Below are 18,675 nucleotides of genomic sequence, written 5' to 3'. Positions count from 1 at the left end.
CTTCTGTACTCACAAAAATTCACCACCATTCAATTGCCCTAATTAATTGGTGTGAAGTAATTGGTTAATCCAATCGATTACTATAACTAAATTTTCTAATTTTAATTTCAGATCAAAAATTTAAAATCCATAAATAATTCTATGATTATTAAAAAATTATGAAATTTTATGTAAACATTACTTATATCATATACTATTAGGAAAAATTTTATTTCTATGAAAATGCATCCTATTTTCAAAGAATGACACAAAATTGGGAACTAAAAAAAATTTCATTGTTTCACTTTAACTTTGTATCTAACTAATCAATGCTAATTACTATTAACAAATAGACTTCACTAAGGTTTTCCAAAATGATTTTCAAAAATAATTTCCAACCATGATCTTTGTGCGAAATGCACATGACTTGCACATTAGCTTTCTGATTGAGTTTCACATAATTATTTATTTTTATGAAACTAAAACTCAATTAGTTGTACTAAATTAACATTTTAAGTTTTGTTCATCATCCTAACATCCTACTTATATCTAATGTGTTTCAATACACATACAAGTCAACTCTATAGTCTTTGTGAGATGTAAAATATGTTTTCCCTAAACTAAGGTATTGTGCATCTCTATCTAAACATTTTAACTTTGATCATCTTGATATCAATTAATATCATTATCCTTAATTAAAAAGAATTAAAAATAATGCATGATAATGATCATGCCATACATCAAATATATACTTTAAAAAGAAAGATTGTCATAAATAATAATATATGTATAGCATGCCATATAACATTTTTAAAAATAATATGAATATATGATATAATGTCATGACATATGATAGGACACACAAAACATGAAAATTATAACACAAATAAAATACCTAGTTTCATCTAATATTCATCCTTAACTAATTGCTAAGTCAAAATGAGTCTAAGTTGCCCTCATCTTCCTAGAAAATGTCAAAGTCTCAACTTGACATTTCTTTGAATTCTATCTTATTTGTGTGAATTTGATCAACCTCAATACTTTAAAAATTTTCTTGGCACACTTTTTGTAGGATTGAAAAGCGCTAAAGGGGGGGATGAATAGTGCTCGTGGATATTTCATTCATTTCAGAAAAACTTTAAGTAAATACGCAGTGGAAAAGTAAAGACACAGAAGCAATGCTAACACTTTTGGTTACTTGGTTCGGAGCCTGTGTCGACTCCTACTCCAAGGCCCACAATCGCTGATCGCTTTCAGCGGGCAATCACAATAGCTTCGGAAATATTACAAAAGAATACAATAATTAAAGCACTACCAAATATTATACCGACAACAAGGAAATATGAAATTGAAAGCTTCTGGTCATCGTAGTTGAGTTAAGACTTTTCCGGATCGATTTATTTGTAGTGCACGGAAGAAGATTGCAAGTATTTGGTGTTTTCTAGATGCTGCTCAAACCGACCTTAAGTAGGCTATTAAGGGTGCCTCCAGTAGCCATAGGAGGCGCCTTTAGCCCACCGAATCTGCAGCGTTGATAAATGCACCTGAGGCGCCTCCAAGCTCCATGGAAGGTGCCTCAGGTATTGTTCATCCGAGGCTTCTCTTGTGCAAGGCCCTTCCTGCAAGGCATATTAGTCGACAAACAAAGTATACCCTACAAAACAATGTTAGCACAATAAAATAAGATAAATATAGGTATTTGATGTTGGACCCCGTGGTAGTTTTGATGTGCTCAACCAAGTTGATTAGGTCCTGCTTTGTGTTTGATCCCTGTGTCTGAGTGTGCAGGAGCTTAGGAGCACAGGAAGTTGAGCGGAAGATGCAGCTAGCGAGAAGGACGGCACGAGAAGGGAGCCGGCGGGCTCGGTGCATCCGAAGGACGAGGGAACTGCGGAAGAGTACATCAGTGGGTGAGAAGAACGTGCGCGGCGTTCGAGGGACGTTAAGCCGGGGAGGAAGGCTGCTCGAGGAAGGTTGGAAATTGGGTTCGGGTGAGCCATATTTCGGTTGGCGAAATCACTCAAAAGAATAGAGCATCGGAAGCCGAAGCAAAAGAAGCAAAAAAGATGAAAATGCAGCTTAAGGCGAGCGCCTCAGCCAGTGCTGGAGGCGCATCCAACTGGTCAAAGTGACCATTTTAAGCTGCGGATAAAGTTTTATCCGCTCACCCCTTGGAGGCGCCTTGGACCTCTGTTGGAGGCCCCCTAGACCTTCGAGATAGAATTTCCAAGGGCTATAAAAGGACCCCTGGAGCTAGGAATTCACAACAACTCAAGCAATCAATTCTGTAGTACTTCCTAGCAACTAGTGAGCATTTTAAGTGTGTAAAAGGCTTCTCCGCCTTCAGCAAAGGAGTTTTCTTACTGCGCTTTTCTTACTACCCTGGATTAACAACCCTCTTGGTTGTAACCAGGTTAAATTCTATCTCCTTTTATTTCTGCTATTACTTTTATTATAGTTGCTTTACTTTTGAGTTGAAAGATCTAGGGAGGGTATCGTTTTAATTTTTTCAGAAGCAATTCACCCCCTCTTGCCGGCCTCCACTGCACCTACAATTGGTATCAGAGCCAAGTTACCTCAGAAGGACTAACCGCCGACTGAAGCACAACGATTAAGACGATGGCCGGAGCAAATATTCATCCTCTAAAGTTCGAAGGAGATTTCTCCATATGGAAGTGAAAAATGGAGGTATTTTTTAAAACTGAATTTGATATACTTTTAATAATGAAATATGGATATGCAGCACCGAAAGATAAAGAAGAAAACACGTGGAGCAAGAAGGAGCAAGCCGATTTTGTCGCCAACGGAAAGGATGAGTTCCACCTGCTCAGTGTTCTGCCACCTCAGGAGGTAAATCGGATCGGAAGCTACGACTCTGCGAAAGATCTCTGGGAAAAATTCCTGGAGCTTCACGAAAGTACCTCCGAAGCGAAGCTAGCGAGGCGCGACATCCTCCGGAACCAGTTGACGAACCTCCGGATGAACCAAGGTGAGAAGGTAGCGCAACTCCAAGCAAGGATCAAAGAGCTGATCACGCAACTAACCAATCTTGGAGAAGAGGTAACGAACCGAGACTCTATCCGGTACGCGCTCAACGCCTTCCCTAGAACTCCAGAGTGAGCCTCCTTAGTAGATGCGTACTACATCTCTAAGGACTTCGAGGTAAGTACTTTAGAACAATTATTTTCCACTTTTGAACTTCATGAATCTCAAGTTTCAGAGCCCAATGGAGTAGAGAAGACCAGTCAGAACATTGCCTTAAAGGCAAAAATGAACAGTTCTGACTCCGAAGCCTCGGTCGATGAATCAGAAGCGGCACTACTGGTAAGACACTTCAATAAATTTTTTAAATCTAACAAATTTAGATCGCAGAGGCATGAGAGAAAAAGAAGAACAACTCGTTGCTACAACTACAATGAAGAAGGGCACATCAAGGATGACTGTCCGAAATTGAAGAGCAAGCAAAAGGAGAAGGCAAAGACCAAGTACAAGAAACCAGAATCCTCCAAACACAAGAACCTGAAGGCCACTTGGTCAGACTCATCCTCCGAATCAGACGTCGAAGAATTCTCGAGGTTAGCTCTAATAGCTAACCATCAGCTAGAAGAAGAGTCAAGCTCAGAGATGAGTATCGATAAAGGGGGAGGAACATCAGAAGAGGAAAACTGCAGTGAAGGGGGAGCCTCACCGAGTCAGGTACGCAATCTAACCCCGACTCAGTCTTTTCGCTTTATTAAATCTCTTTCTAAAGACTTATTTGAATTAGAAAAATAAAATAAAGAATTGAAAATGAATTTAGCAAGAGCATGCCCACTTGAGATGTACAATAGTATAAAATCAGAAAATGATAAATTAAAATTAGAAATTTAAAAATTGAAATATGATGCATGTTTAAATAAATTTCCAAAATCAAAACTTAGAACTTATGAAAAATTAAATTGGTACATTAGAAACCATCAGGGTCAACTTAGAAGAGTGCCCAAGAATTATATACCCCCTAAGTATCTGATTAATTCAGTAGGAAGGAACCTCTATTGGGTTCCGAAATATGTACTAAATTAATTTATTTAATTAAAGCTCTCAGAAGCAAAATTAAATGTTAAATTTCTTTATGAAGCTTTGTCTAAGGAAGTGGTTGTTGCTCCAATAACCAAGAAGGTCTAGTGCCTCGCCACGACCTGGAAGCTGAAATATTGAAATAAAATATTTAATTAACTTTTTGAAAAAACATTAAACTAAATTTAAATAATGCTTTGAAAGTTTTTTCAAACGTTTTTTTTTTCTAAAAATTAATTCTTAACTTAGAAATTATTTCTGGAAAATAAAAAAAAATAATTTAACTTAGAAATTTTTAGAATTTTTTGAAAAATTCTAAAAATACAGTTAACTTAAAATTTATTTCTTTCTTTCAACTTAAAAATCTGATAAACATTTTTTAGTGTTATACTCTTACCCCGTTTTTGCTGTGATCAAAGGGGGAGAGATTAGTACAAGTTTAGTACAAGTTTAGGGGGAGTTAGGAAAATTAAATTTTTTAAATATTTTTCTACACTGTGTTGCAATTTTATTTATTGCAAATTTATGCTTAACATGTTAGTTTAGTAATTTTCTTTAAAATTAATTTTTGTGTCTGTTTTTACCCTAACTTGAACTTGGGTTGATGCACATAAAAAAGGGGGAGATTGTTGGACCCCGTGGTAGTTTTGATGTGATCAACCAAGTTGGTTAGGTCCTGCTTTGTGTTTGATCCCTGTGTCTGAGTGTGCAGGAGCTTAGGAGCACAGGAAGTCAAGCGGAAGACACAGCTAGCGAGAAGGACGGCACGGGAAGGGAGCCGACGGGCTCGGTGCGTCCGAAGGATGAGAGAGCTGCGGAAGAGTACACCGGTGGGCGAGAAGAACATGCGCGACGTTCGAGGGACGTTAAGCCAGGGAGGAAGGCTGCTCGAGGAAGGCTGGAAATTGGGTTCGGGTGAGCCATATTTCGGTTGGCGAAATCACCCAAAAGAACAGAGCATCGGAAGTCGAAGCAAAAGAAGCAAAAAAGCTGAAAATGTAGCTTAAGGCGCCTCAGCCAGTGCTGGAGGCGCCTCCACCTTGGAGGCGCCTCAAACAGCACTAGAGGCGCCTCCATATTGGAGGTGCCTCCAGTCTTGTTGGAGGCGCCTCCAACTGGTCAAAGTAACCGTTTTAAGCTGCGGATAAAGTTTTATCCGCTCACCCCTTGGAGGCGCCTTGGACCTTTGTTAGAGGTGCCCTGGACCTCCGAGATAGAATTTCCAAGGGCTATAAAAGGACCCCTGGAGCTAGAAATTCACAACAACTCAAGCAATCAATTCTGTAGTACTTCCTAGCAACTAGTGAGCATTTTAAGTGTGTAAAAGGCTTCTCCGCCTTCAGCAAAGGAGTTTTCTTACTGCGCTTTTCTTATTGCCCTAGATTAACAACCCTCTTGGTTGTAACTGTAACAACACAAATTTCCTCATTTGAAGTCCTAAAAGTAATTTAAAAATATTTAAAAATGCCTTAAAAATATTCTAGAGATTTTTAGAGTATTTTTATGTAATTTTTGGAGGTCGTTTGGTATTTTTACTAATCAAAGGAAGTTTCAACAAAAAAATGTCCAAGCCGAGATTCGAACCCGCGACCTCCGGCCGAGCCAACTCTTAAGCGGATCCGGCTGACCAAGTGTGCAAGCGATCGATGCTGATCAGGTAGGCAGCAACAAATATTTAAGGTATAACATTTAATAAAAACCCTAGTTATAAGAAAAGAACTTAGGTATTAACCGAGACCCGAATTCTTTCTCACCTTTCCACCTCGCGTGCGTCGGCGCTTCTCGTCTCGGGCGAAATCACAGCTAGAGGCTAGGGCTTCTCCGGTGGCCGGCCAAGGGAGATTTTCGGGAGTTTTTCACACCTTCCTGATCGTCTCGTCGAGGGGAGCACGTGGACACAGAGGAATCGCCAAGATTTGGAGCTCACCCGAAACCCTAGAACCTTCCTTTCTTCGGTTGTAAGTCCAAGAACATCTCGGTAAGTTGCTACTCACCTGCAGTAGGATAGCTCCGAATTTCTTTGGTTCCTCACTTTGCTTCTGAAGCACACATGAACCCTAGAATTGTTCTTCACTGCACAGCAAGTTTTTCTTTCACCGTGAACCCTAGTTTTCAGTTGGTATGCACATTAAGGTGCTTTAGTGCTTAAAACTTAGTATTAGGAAGTTGTGGTGATGAATGCAGTTTTATTGGTTGCTGCCATGAACTCAATTCCGAATTTAAAGTGCTGTTTGTGTTTTCCTTGCTGCCATGACTATTATATCAGTTCAAAGTTCATAAAAGTTGTCTTACCATCCATGTACATGATTAGTGAATGGCTGAAGCTTGTGGCACATATTCTATTTGGTTATTCTAGTTTGATTCTTGCTTATCTGCATGACCTGAAGTTGTTTTATAGTATTGCAATTAATTTTAGCATTTCAGATTTTAGATCCCTGTTGCATATCAGTTATAGACTTTTTGTTAAATTATTAGAGCATGAAACGCGGTAGATTTATAGCTCTTGCTGTTTTTCTCCTTGCTGCAATGAAAAGATCAGCCTTAAAGTTAGCATATCAAACTTAGATCTCTTTGTTACCTTAATTAGCATCTCAGTTTTAGCATCCCAGTTTTATTTGCATTTCTGTAAGCACGAACAGCTCTGTTTAGAGCTTAGAACAACTTTTCTTTAATTGCATATTTGCAAGCAAGAACAATTTCATATAGGGCTTAGAACAACCTTTCTTTATTTGCATTTCTGTTTGTGTAGCAATAGATGTACATGAGCAGATTTTCTAGTTGTCATTTGCTATTTTAACAAGCATGAGCAGCCATGTATTTTAGTGAAATAATTATGTGTTCTAGTAAACCTTTTTGAGGATTATGAGTAGCTATAAGTAAGAAAAGACCAAGGTCTTGATAGGATCCCTAAATTTTAAGAATTGGGATCAACAGCATACCAAGTGCTCAAAGAAATACCAAGGCATTTTATTGTAAGAATATTAAAAGATAACAAGTATTTTATTTTAAAGAAAGGTTAGTACTCGACTTCCAAGGTTATCATTAAACAAATCCAGATGACCAATTCCAAGGTCTTGGCCCTGGTAAGACCAAGGTCTTTACCCTCGTAGGACTGATGACTAGCTACCACAATCTCTATTAGGGAGCGTGCATTGGTACTAAGCCTGGGCCCAAGAAGAAGTTTATTATTATTTTGAAGTATAAGAGTATAAGTTTTCGAAACAAATGAAACAAGCCTTACATAAGTTTTAAACTTTAGCAGATTTTCATTTTGCTATTAGTTGGGCACAAGCAGATTTTCTTATTGCTATTAGATGAGTAGTTTTCTATTGCTAATAGAAGTGTAGATTTCTTTTGCTATAGATGTACATGTGCAGTTTTCATTTGCTGTTATTTGAGCATGTGCAGTTTTCATTTTTGCTATTAGTAGAGCACGAGCAGATTTTCTAGATCCTTTGCTATTGAATATGCATGATCAGATTTCATTTTCTATTTCCATTTCTTTGCTATGGTTTGAGCATGAGCAGTATAGAATCTTATTTCCATTCCTTTGCTATGGATTTGAGCAAGAATAGTATTGAACTATAATGCTATTTCTTTGCTATTAGATTAACATGAGCAGCTATATATGTTTTCTTTTAGAGCATTCAGTTTCTAGTTTCTTCTTATAGACATGCACATTCGAGTTTTTGTGAGTTAGACAGCGCTTACTAAGCATTCGCTTATAGTTTGCATTTCCTCTTACTGCAGATAAAGGTAAAGGGAAGCTATAGCCAGAAGAAAGGCGACAAGGAGGTGTGTGGTGGATGTGCGATGCCTGGACTATGGAGGTCTTGGGGCTAGAAAGGAGTTCTTTTAGTTTTCTTTCCTTATTGCTATGTTAGAAGTATTTGGGATCGTGTATGTTATCTTGCTGTTATTAGGACATGGTAGATGGATAGTTCTCTTCTGTTTTTGGATTATTTTTGATGTGAGTGGTGTTTAACACTTATTTAATTGCGTGAGTGTTTGATATATGTTCCAGCCACCTGTGGCTGATGTATACTATGTATGTATCTCAGTTTATGGTCACCGGTACAGGGGAGATGATGCCGAAATTTTTCGGTAGAGACTCCTCGTGGTTTCGATCATACCGGTTAAGTAGAGTTAGTAGTTAAGTAGCGTCCACCTCTAGTGAGTAGTAGGGAGGTTTGGTCGTTTACTATACTAGTTAAGTAAGAATTTTATAGTAGTTAAGTAACGGTCACCCATAGAGAGTAGTAGTAAGAAGGGTGGTCGTTACAGTAACCAGATTAAATTCTATCTCCTTTTATTTCTGCTATTACTTTTATTATAGTTGCTTTACTTTTGAGTCGAAAGATCCGAGGAGGGTATCGTTTTAATTTTTTCAGAAGCAATTCACCCCCCTCTTTCCAGCCTCCGCTGCACCTACATTTGACAGTTACCGAACTGTTCGGTTCTGACTTCGGATTTCTTCTGAAAACCCTAGGTTGAACCAACGCCTACTGTTCCCTCGTCGGGGAACGCGTCCTCACCTACTCCTCTCAGGAGAGTTTACCTATTGTCAGATCAGTTCTACAGTCTGACTAGACTTTCTGCCTAGGGTTACCACCCTCTAGGACCTAGGGTTACCACCCCCTAGGGTTTTCCACCAGCCTAATCGCAGCTAGGACTTTCCACCACCTATGGTTACCACCCCTAGAACCTAGGGTTGCCACCCCCTAGGGGTTTCCACCTACCTTGAATCCACTAGGACTTTCACCTAAGAGCACTTAGGACTTTTCCTGCAAGTTTTTTCAAACTTGTTAGATCACAAATAGCCTTAACATTGAACCCTTTTCCATTATCAAAACCCAGATTCTATCATCGGATGCTTCCCGTACCAACAATCTCCCCCTTTTTGATTATGACAACAAAATTCAAAGTTAAGTAAAACATAACTTGATTATAAGAACATAAATGCATACAAGTTAAATGCAATATCAAGATTCAATATCAAGTGCAAAAAAAGATGCAATATTTACAACAACTTGTTGTAGCTGCCCCTTAATCACTTATTCACTTTTTAACTTAACTTTCACTCTTCTCTCCCCCTTTGCCATATATAAAAAAAAAAAAAACTTAAACAGAGAGAAGGTTGTTTGACAAAAGAGTTTTTACTTTGTTTAATTTGAAGCTCCCCCTGAAGGGTAGCTCTTAGCTAAACTTAGCTTTGGAAATAATTTCTTTGAAAAACACTTAGCTAAATTAGAAATATTTTGAAAATACTTATCCTTTTTTTTTAAAAAAAAACTTAGCTAAATTTTAGCTTTGAAAATGACTTAGCCTTTTAAAAACTTGGATAAGCTTAAGATTTGAAAATTAGAAATGTGTGTTGGATCGAAAGCGCTAGAGGGGGGGGGGGGTGAATAGCGCTCGTGACTTTCACTCTCTTTCGGATTCGTAAAGACGTTCGTAAATCGTTCGAGTAATAAAGCAGCGGAAATGAAATAAAGACGAACACACAGAAACACACCAAGATTTACTTGGTTCGAAGCCTTGAGCGACTCCTACTCCAAAGCCCACGCTCGTTGAGCGTTTACAGTGGGCAACAACTATTTTTTGTAAAATCTATTACAAGCTAAGTACAAATAAACTGTAAGTGAACTTTATACCGACAACAACAAAATGGAAACTGAAGCTTCAGGTCGTCGGGAAGTTGGTGCAGCACTTCGGGATCGTCTCGTAAGCAGCTTGCAGCGTAATGATTGCTTGGAATTCATGTTTTTGCTGCTGCCTTCGAGACCTTCTTTTATACTGTGCTGAAGGCACCTCCAAGCATGCCCGAGGTGCCTCCAACACGCCGAGTCAACCGCACGGATCAGATCGAGCCAGGTCACACCCTATCTGCTTGAAGGCGCCTTCAAGGCTTCCAAGGTGCCTCCAATGCCTAGTCCAAGGCGCCTCCAGCCTAGTCCGAGGCGCCTCCAGGTATGCTGCGCTGGCTTCTTTTGGCTCGCACAAGAGGCGCCTCCAAACTCCATGGAGGCGCCTCGGAAACTGTTCATCCGAGGCCAAATGTGCTTTTTTGTCCCTGCACAATGTGTTAGTCCATAGAATACACATATACCCTGTAAGACAAAGTTAGCACACAAAACTATGATTGAAATAGTATTTGACAGTCTCTGGACTGTCCTGCTCTGACTTCGGATTTCCAACCGAAAATCCTAGGTCGACCCGACGCCTACTGTTCCCTCCACGGGGAACACACCCTCACCTACTCCTCTTAGGAGAGTTACTTGATGTCAGTCCCGTCCTCCAGACGGACTGGACTTTCCGCCTAGGGTTACCACCCCCTAAGACCTAGGGTTACCACCCCCTAAGGTTTTTGTCCACCTAGAGTTACCACCCCCTAGGACCTAAGGTTACCACCCCTTAGGGTTTTTCTCCACCTAGGGTTACCACCCCCTAGGGCCTAAGGTTATCGCCCCTTAGGGTTTTCTACCACCTAGGGTTACCACCCCCTAGGACCTAAAGTTACCACCCCCTAGGGTTTTTTACCTGCCTAACCGCAGTTAGGACTTTCCTGCAATCTCATTTAAGCACATTAGATAATAATTAATCTTAACTTTGAATCCCTTTGTCATTATCAAAACTAAGGTTCGATCGTCGGATGCTTCCCACACCAACAATCTCCCCCTTTTTGATTATGGCAACCGAAATTCAAAGTTAAGTAAAATGATGTAATAAAGAGAAGCATAACTAGCATAAATTTAGCACAAGGAAGAAATAAGTTAGTCCAAGAGTTTTATAAATTTTGTAAAATGCTCCCCCTTAATAAGAGCTCCCCTTAAATTTATAAAATTTCAAACTTTCTATAATTTCCTTTGAATTTCTTCTGCTCTCCCTTAAATTTATAAATTTTCAAACTTTCTTCAATTTCCTTTGAATTTCTTCTACTTGGTACTTCTGCTCTCCCCTTAAATTTATAAATTTTAAACTTTCTTCAATTTCCTTTGAATTTCTTCTACTCTCCCCCTTTGCCATATATCAAAAATAAACAAGGGAGTAAGAGTGAAGGAACCAATGATTAATGACCTTAGCTTAATTTGAGAACCTTAATTAAAATTAAATAGAGGGTTAACCAAATTTTGATAAACACTTAGCTTTTTCTTTTAAAACTAGCTAAGATAAGATTATATTTACTAGAAAAGTAACTTAGCTAATTTTATGATATCAAAAGATTTAGTTAAGCTTTGAAAAGAAAACAAATACTTAGCCAATTTTGGTTAAACTCAGAAAGAAAAAAGTCCAACTTAGCCAATACATTATGTTTTCAACTAACATTTCTTATAGGTTTTAGTTTTTGAAGAACTCTTTTTAGCCAATAGTTGTGAAAAGTTAGTTTGTAATTGTAACGACCCAATTTTTCTTATTTCGAGTTCCAAATGTCCATAAAAATATTTGGAAATGATTTTAAAATATTCTAGAGATTTTTAGAAATTTTTAGAGTATTTTTACGTAATTTTTGGAGGTCGTTTAGTAGGTTAACAAAAAGAAAGAAGTTTTGACAAAAACCGTTGAAGGTGAGACTCGAACCCAAGACCTCCGGCCGAACCCGACCTAACCGGATACAGCCAACCAACTGGGCTGCGCACGCTTTGTTAACCAAGTATGAGGAGAAATAAATTTAAGGTATAGTATAATGGGAACCCAAAATTAGACCTAGCTATAAAAGGTTAAGTGAAAAGGGATTATTTTTATTCTTCTTTTTCTCCCGAAATCCCTTCTTCCTCTCGTTCTCGCGTGCGACAGCGGCGGCGTTGCTTGGGTGAAGACGAAGCCGAAATTAGGGCTGCATTCCGGCGGCTGGTGAGCGTTCTTCTTCAAGGGTTCTTCACAAACCAAGCTTCTCTCGGCAAGGCAAACACTCGGGCAAGAGAAGAGGCCGAGATTTGGAGCTTCGCTCGAACCCTAGACCTCCTCCTCCTCGGTTGTAAGTCCAAGAACCGGCAGTAAGTACTACTCACCTGCGGTAGGAGTTGCTCCGAGCTTTCGGTTTTCGTTACCTTGCTTCCGGATCTTGTTGTGCCGAGTAGAAGAATATGCTAGGGTTTTCTTCCTTGCTTTGTTGAGATGCCATCTTCGGTTTCTGTTAATTGAACACCAATAGCTACCATTTGCTATTAGATATGCATGCAAGTTTCCTAAATTTCACTAGTTCTAAGTTGGGCACGAACAACCCTCAATTTAGGTACATAGTGTTAGTTTTCCTTGCTAATGCCATGCGCCTGATTAGTTTTAAGTTGGTATTTCAGCCTATGGTTGTCTTTTAAGCATGCCTTTAATTCTTAAATGTGGTACCCGTGTAAGTCTAATTGCTGCCATAAATTCCAGCAAAAAGGGATTCCTTTGCCCTGTTTTTACAGCATGATAGAAAGTGTAAAGTTGCATTCTTTTGCTTTTATTACAGCATACTTAGAAAGCCCCAAAATTAGCTTCCTTTTGCTTTTATCACAGCATGTTTAGGAAATCTAAATAAGCCCCTTTTGGTTTATTTTACAACATGTTTAGTAAGTCTAAGTTAGCTTTCTTTTGCTCTATTTTACAGCATGTTTAGCAAGTCTAAGTTAGCTTTCTTTTGCTCTATTTTACAGCATGTTTAGCAAGTCTAAGTTAGCTTTCTTTTGCTCTATTTTGTAGCATGATTAGTAAGATTAGATTTGCTTCTTTTTGCCATATTTTATAGCATGTTTAGAAGGCCCAAAGTTACTTTCTTTTGCCCTATTCTATAGCGTGATTAGTAAGTTCAGATGTGCTTTCTTTTCCTTTATTTACAGCATGTTAGAAGTTCAGATTTTGCTTTTCTCTTGCCTTGTTGATAACATGCTTAGAGAGAGTTCAGATTTGATTTCCTTTATGTTATTTTTATATAGCATGCTTGGTTAGTTGTAATCCTATACTTGTTAGATATATCTATAGGATTCTAATAGGCTCCAATAAAGAATTATAAGAAGCATGAGTAAAGAAGAAGGCTAAAGTCTAGTTAAAAAGAGATAACAAGTAAATTAAAGTAAGAGGCTAGTACCCGACTTCCGAGGTTGTCGTTAAACAAATCCAGGTGACCAATTCCGAGGTCTTGGCCCTGGTAAGACCGAGGTCTTTATACTCATAGGGCTGGAGGCTCGCTACCTCAGTCACTATTAGAGAGCGCGCAAAACAAAGATGGTACTAAGCCTGGGCCCAAAGAAGAAAAGAAAAGAAAAGAAGAACAAGAAGAAGAAAGTGAAAGAGAAATTAAAAGATTAATTTCTAGTATAAGTAAAGCAAGAAGAAAAGAAGAAGAAGGTAAAAGAGAAATTAAAAGATTAATTTCTGGTATAAAGATATAAGAAAATGAAACAAGTTTTATGCTTAGAATCAATAAAAGTTTAGTTCTTTAATTCTAAGCTTACAGTAGTTGTTTCATTACTTTCCTGTCAGTTAGTGAGCATGTTTAGTATTCAGTTTTATTTCTGTATACCATGAGTACATGCAGCTTTGCTTTTAGCATTTCAGTTTTAGTATTGTTGCATTCTTTGTATGCGCTTTGATGTTTTTGTGAGATAGATTAGTACTTACTAAGCGTTTTCGCTTATAGATCTTTTGTTTTTTTTCCTCCTACCGCAGATAAAGGAAAAGCTAAGATATGAAATGAAGGCGACAGGATGGTGGTGGTGATGAAGGTGTGTGATGTCTGGACTGTGGAGAGATCCAGAAGTAGCTGGCAAAATTGTCTAGACTTTCTTTTAGTCCTCTGTTAATGTTGTATTACATTTGGGATTGTAGTTGAGTTTATTTCTGCATGTCTAGCTAGTCTCTTTTATTATTTGTGGAGTGCTGTAGTCATTGCTATTGCTAGAGTAGTTTCTTTGTTTTTATTGTGATTTTTATTACTGTGTGGTTGTGGAAAATATGTTCCAGCCGTCTGTGGCTGCGTATACTATGTTTGTATTATAGATTTGGTCACCGGTACAGGGGACACTCTGCCGAAATTTTTCGGTAGGGTTTCCATGTGATATTTAATCATACCGGTTAAGTAGAGTTAGTAGTTAAGTAACGGTCATCTTTAGAGAGTAGTAGTAGTAAGAAGGCTGGGTTGTTACAGTTGGTATCAGAGCAGTGTTCCATTCTCCAGCATCACACACACATCAGCATCATCCTCGCCGTCTCCAAGTAAGAAAGTATTTAAATTCTTTCTTTATTCTGCTTTCCTTATTATTAACTGCAGTATAGAGTATTTGTTTTTGAATGCTTAAGTAAGATAGAAGATTTTGTTTCCCTTTTCTTTATTCATATATATATATATGATTAGAAGGGTTAGAGAATCTATTTAGTCTTTTTCCTCTGCATAATTAGATGTCAAGAATAGGACGTCCCCGTATCGTCCGTACTGAGGACCGAGTTCAGGAGAACGAAGAGCCCATAACCCCTGGGCCTATTCTCTCTGAAGTTGTTACTCAACTTCAGAGACAAGTAGCGAGCAGCAACAAGTGATTGCCAATCTAATGGCTAATCAGAAGCCAGCTCCTCCCCACTCCCCCAACCATTAATGTGGAGACCCCAGTGGTGACTGAAGTCCCATCAGTTGCCCTGGAAGTCGCCATGACACCTAGAAGACAAGAAGCATATCTCATCCAGTGGCTGAAGCTGAAACCAGAAAGCTTCTCAGGCACGACTGAGCCCTGGGATGCCCAGGCTTGGTTCAAGACACTTGAGAGCACAATGGAGCTTCTTGACTGGCCAGAAGTCGAGAAGGTCAAGTGCGCCTCTTTCTGCCTGTCTGGAGATGCTCGTATGTGGTGGGAGAAGATAAGGACCAAGAGAGCAGCCGATCAGATGAGCTGGGTAGATTTTCAGTTAGAGTTCTATGAAGAGTTCTATCACCAACAAGCACTATGAGGAGTTTATAGAGTTCAAGCCAGCCAAGATAGAAGACAAGACAGTAGGGAGCCCGGAGCCCCAGTCAAGTAAGTGTAGAAGAATAGAAAGAAGGTAAGAAAGAGGGGGTTCGGGTGGTCTGTGAATATCCCGAGGTATTCCCAACAGATCTACCTGGACTACCTCCCAATAAATGAGTGGATTTGAGATTGAATTGGTTCCTGGAACCGGTCCAATTTCAAAAGCTCCGTATCGCATGTCTCCAGCAGAGCTGAAGGAGTTATAAGAACAACTACAGGAGTTACTTGACAAAGGCTTCATTCGCCCCAGTCACTCACCTTGGGGAGCTCCTGTGTTGTTTGTCAAGAAGAAAGATGGATCAATGCGGATGTGCATAGACTACAGAGCTTTGAATCAAGTGACAATCAAGAACAAGTACCCCCTTCCCAGGATCGATGACTTATTTGATCAGTTAAGAGGAGCAGCAGTGTTCTCAAAGATAGACCTGCGCTCTGGGTACCATCAGCTGAAGGTGAAAGGAAGAGATATACCCAGAACGGCGTTCAGGACCAGATATGGACACTACGAGTTTGTGGTCATGCCTTTTGGAGTGACTAATGCACCTGCGGTCTTCATGGACTTAATGAACAGAGTGTTCAGAGAATATCTTGACAAATTTGTCATTGTATTCATCGACGACATTCTGGTCTATTCAAGGACCCCAGAGGAGCATGACACACACTTGAAGATAGTACTACGGACCCTTCAGCAAAAGCAGCTTTATGCTAAATTCTCAAAGTGCGAGTTCTGATTAGATCAGGTGGCATTTCTATGCCACATAATTTCTAAAGAAGGTATTCAAGTAGATCCAGCCAAAATAGGAGCAGTCAACAACTGGAGCAGACCCAAGAACGTCAGAGAGATCAGAAGTTTCCTTGGTTTAGCTGGGTACTACAGGAAGTTCGTGGAGGACTTTTCCAGGATAGCCTCTCCACTAACAGCCCTCACCAGAAAGAACAAGAGATTCGAATGGTCAGATAAATGTGAGCAGAGTTTCCAAGAGCTAAAGAAGAGATTGATCAATGCTCCCATTCTGACTGTTCCACGAAGCGACAAGAGTTTCGACATCTACAGTGATGCTTCCAAGATGGGCTTAGGAGCTGTACTCATGCAAGAAGGAAAAGTCATAGCCTATGCTTCCAGACAACTCAAAGATTATGAAAAGAACTACCCCACTCATGATCTTGAGCTGACAGCTGTGGTTTTTGCACGAAAACTCTGTCGACATTATTTGTATGGAGTTCAGTGTAGAATCTTCACAGAGCATCAGAGTCTTAAGTACTTCTTCACTCAGAAGGACTTAAACATGAGACAACGCAGGTGGCTGGAGTTAGTCAAAGATTACGATTGTGAAATCCTCCACCACCCAGGCAAAGCTAACAAAGTGGCAGATGCACTCAGCAGAAAATCCAGTGCATCCCTGACGTCTTTGTCATCATTAGCCCTGCCACTGCAGAAGGAGTTGTCGGATTTTGGACTTGAAATTATTGAAGGGCAACTCTCTGCATTGACCTTAGAATCTACATTGCTTGTGGAGATACAGAGAAAGCAAAGTGAAGATCCGGACATCCAGAAGATCAAGCAGGGGATACAGAAAGAAGACAACTCAGAGTTTAGAGTAACAGATAGCGGAATTCTTTATCAAGGGAGTCGCATTTGCGTGCCCCATGATGAAGAACTGAGGAAGAAGATCTTAGAAGAAGCTCACAGTACACCATATTCCATGCATCCTGGTTCTTCCAAGATGTACCAAGATGTGAAACAGAGGTTCTGGTGGTCAGGACTTAAAAGAGATGTTGCTAAATATGTCAGTACCTGCTTGACATGCCAGAGAGTCAAAGCAGAGCACTAGAGACCAGGAGGAGTTCTTCAGCCTCTCCCAATACCAGAATGGAAATGGGAAGACATATCCATGGACTTCATAACAGGTCTTCCAAGAACCACTAATGGATATGATGCGATATGGGTAATAGTAGACCGATTGACCAAGTCTGCTCACTTCCTAGCCATCAAGGTGTCCCACTCTATAGAGCAGTTGGCCTAGCTATATGTTAAAGAGGTAGTCAGACTTCATGGAGTTCCTAAATCTATCGTTTCGATAGAGATGGGGGCTTCACCTCACACTTTTGGGAGTGTGTTCAGACTGCACTAGGCACCAAACTCAAGTTTAGCACAGCTTTCCATCCAGATTGATGGACAGACAGAGCGAGTGAATCAGATTTTAGAAGATATGCTCAGAGCTTGTGCACTGGATTTCAAGGGAAGTTGGTGCAAGTATTTGTGCTTAGCTGAATTCGCCTACAACAATAGCTATCAGGCCACCATCAAGATGACACCTTATGAGGCACTATATGGCAGGAAATGCAGATCACCCATATGCTGGCAAGAAGCAGGAGAGAGAAAAGAAATGGAAGTAGAGCTGGGTATTCAGACAGAAGTGATAGACGAGACTACTCAAGCAATTCAAAAAATCAGACAGAGAATTGAGACTGCCCAGAGCAGACAGAAGAGTTATGCTAACACACGTTGTAGGCCATTGGAATTCCAAGTAGGAGATTCAGTTTTCCTCAAGGTCGCTCCTATGAAGGGAGTGATGAGATTTGGCAAGAAGGGCAAATTACGTCCTCGCTATGTAGGACCTTACCTAATCATAGAAAGGGTTGGGAAAGTAGCTTACAAGTTGGACTTACCACAAGACATGTCAGCAATACATAATGTATTTCATGTCTCCATGCTAAAGAAGTGTCTCCACGACCCGAGCCAAGTGGTTCAGCCTCAGTCAGTGTAGATCCAAGAGGATCTTAGTTATGAGAGCAGACCTACACAGATAGTGGACAGAGCAGTCAAGAGATTGAGAAACAAAGAAGTACCACTAGTGAAGGTCGTCTGGCAGAACCAGAAGCATGAGGAAGTCACTTGGGAGCGGGAGGACAGCATGAGACAGAAGTATCCAGAGCTATTCTAAGTTCAAGGACGAACTTTTTATAAGGTATGGGGGATTGTAACGACCCAATTTTCCCTATTTCAAGTTCCAAATATCCATAAAAATATTTGGAAATGATTTTAAAATATTCTAGAGATTTTTAGAAATTTTAGAGTATTTTTACGTAATTTTTGGAGGTCGTTTAGTAGGTTAACAAAAAGAAAGAAGTTTTGACAAAAACCGTTGAAGGTGAGACTCGAACCCAAGACCTCCGGCCGAACCCGACCTAACCGGATACAGCCAACCAACTGGGCTGCGCACGCTTTGTTAACCAAGTATGAGGAGAAATAAGTTTAAGGTATAGTATAATGGGAACCCAAAATTAGATCTAGCTATAAAAGGTTAAGTGAAAAGGGATTATTTTTATTCTTCTTTTTCTCCCGAAATCCCTTCTTCCTCTCGTTCTCGCGTGCGACAGCGGCGGCGTTGCTTGGGCGAAGACGAAGCCGAAATTAGGGCTGCATTCCGGCGGCTGGTGAGCGTTCTTCTTCAAGGGTTCTTCACAAACCAAGCTTCTCTCGGCAAGGCAAACACTCGGGCAAGAGAAGAGGCCGAGATTTGGAGCTTCGCTCGAACCCTATACCTCCTCCTCCTCGGTTTTAAGTCCAAGAACCGGCAGTAAGTACTACTCACCTGCGGTAGGAGTTGCTCCGAGCTTTCGGTTTTCGTTACCTTGCTTCCGGATCTTGTTGTGCCGA

The sequence above is a fragment of the Zingiber officinale genome, chromosome 1B (genome assembly GCF_018446385.1).
Source record: "Zingiber officinale cultivar Zhangliang chromosome 1B, Zo_v1.1, whole genome shotgun sequence".
NCBI lineage: Eukaryota > Viridiplantae > Streptophyta > Magnoliopsida > Zingiberales > Zingiberaceae > Zingiber > Zingiber officinale.
This window is presented reverse-complemented; position numbering follows the sequence as displayed.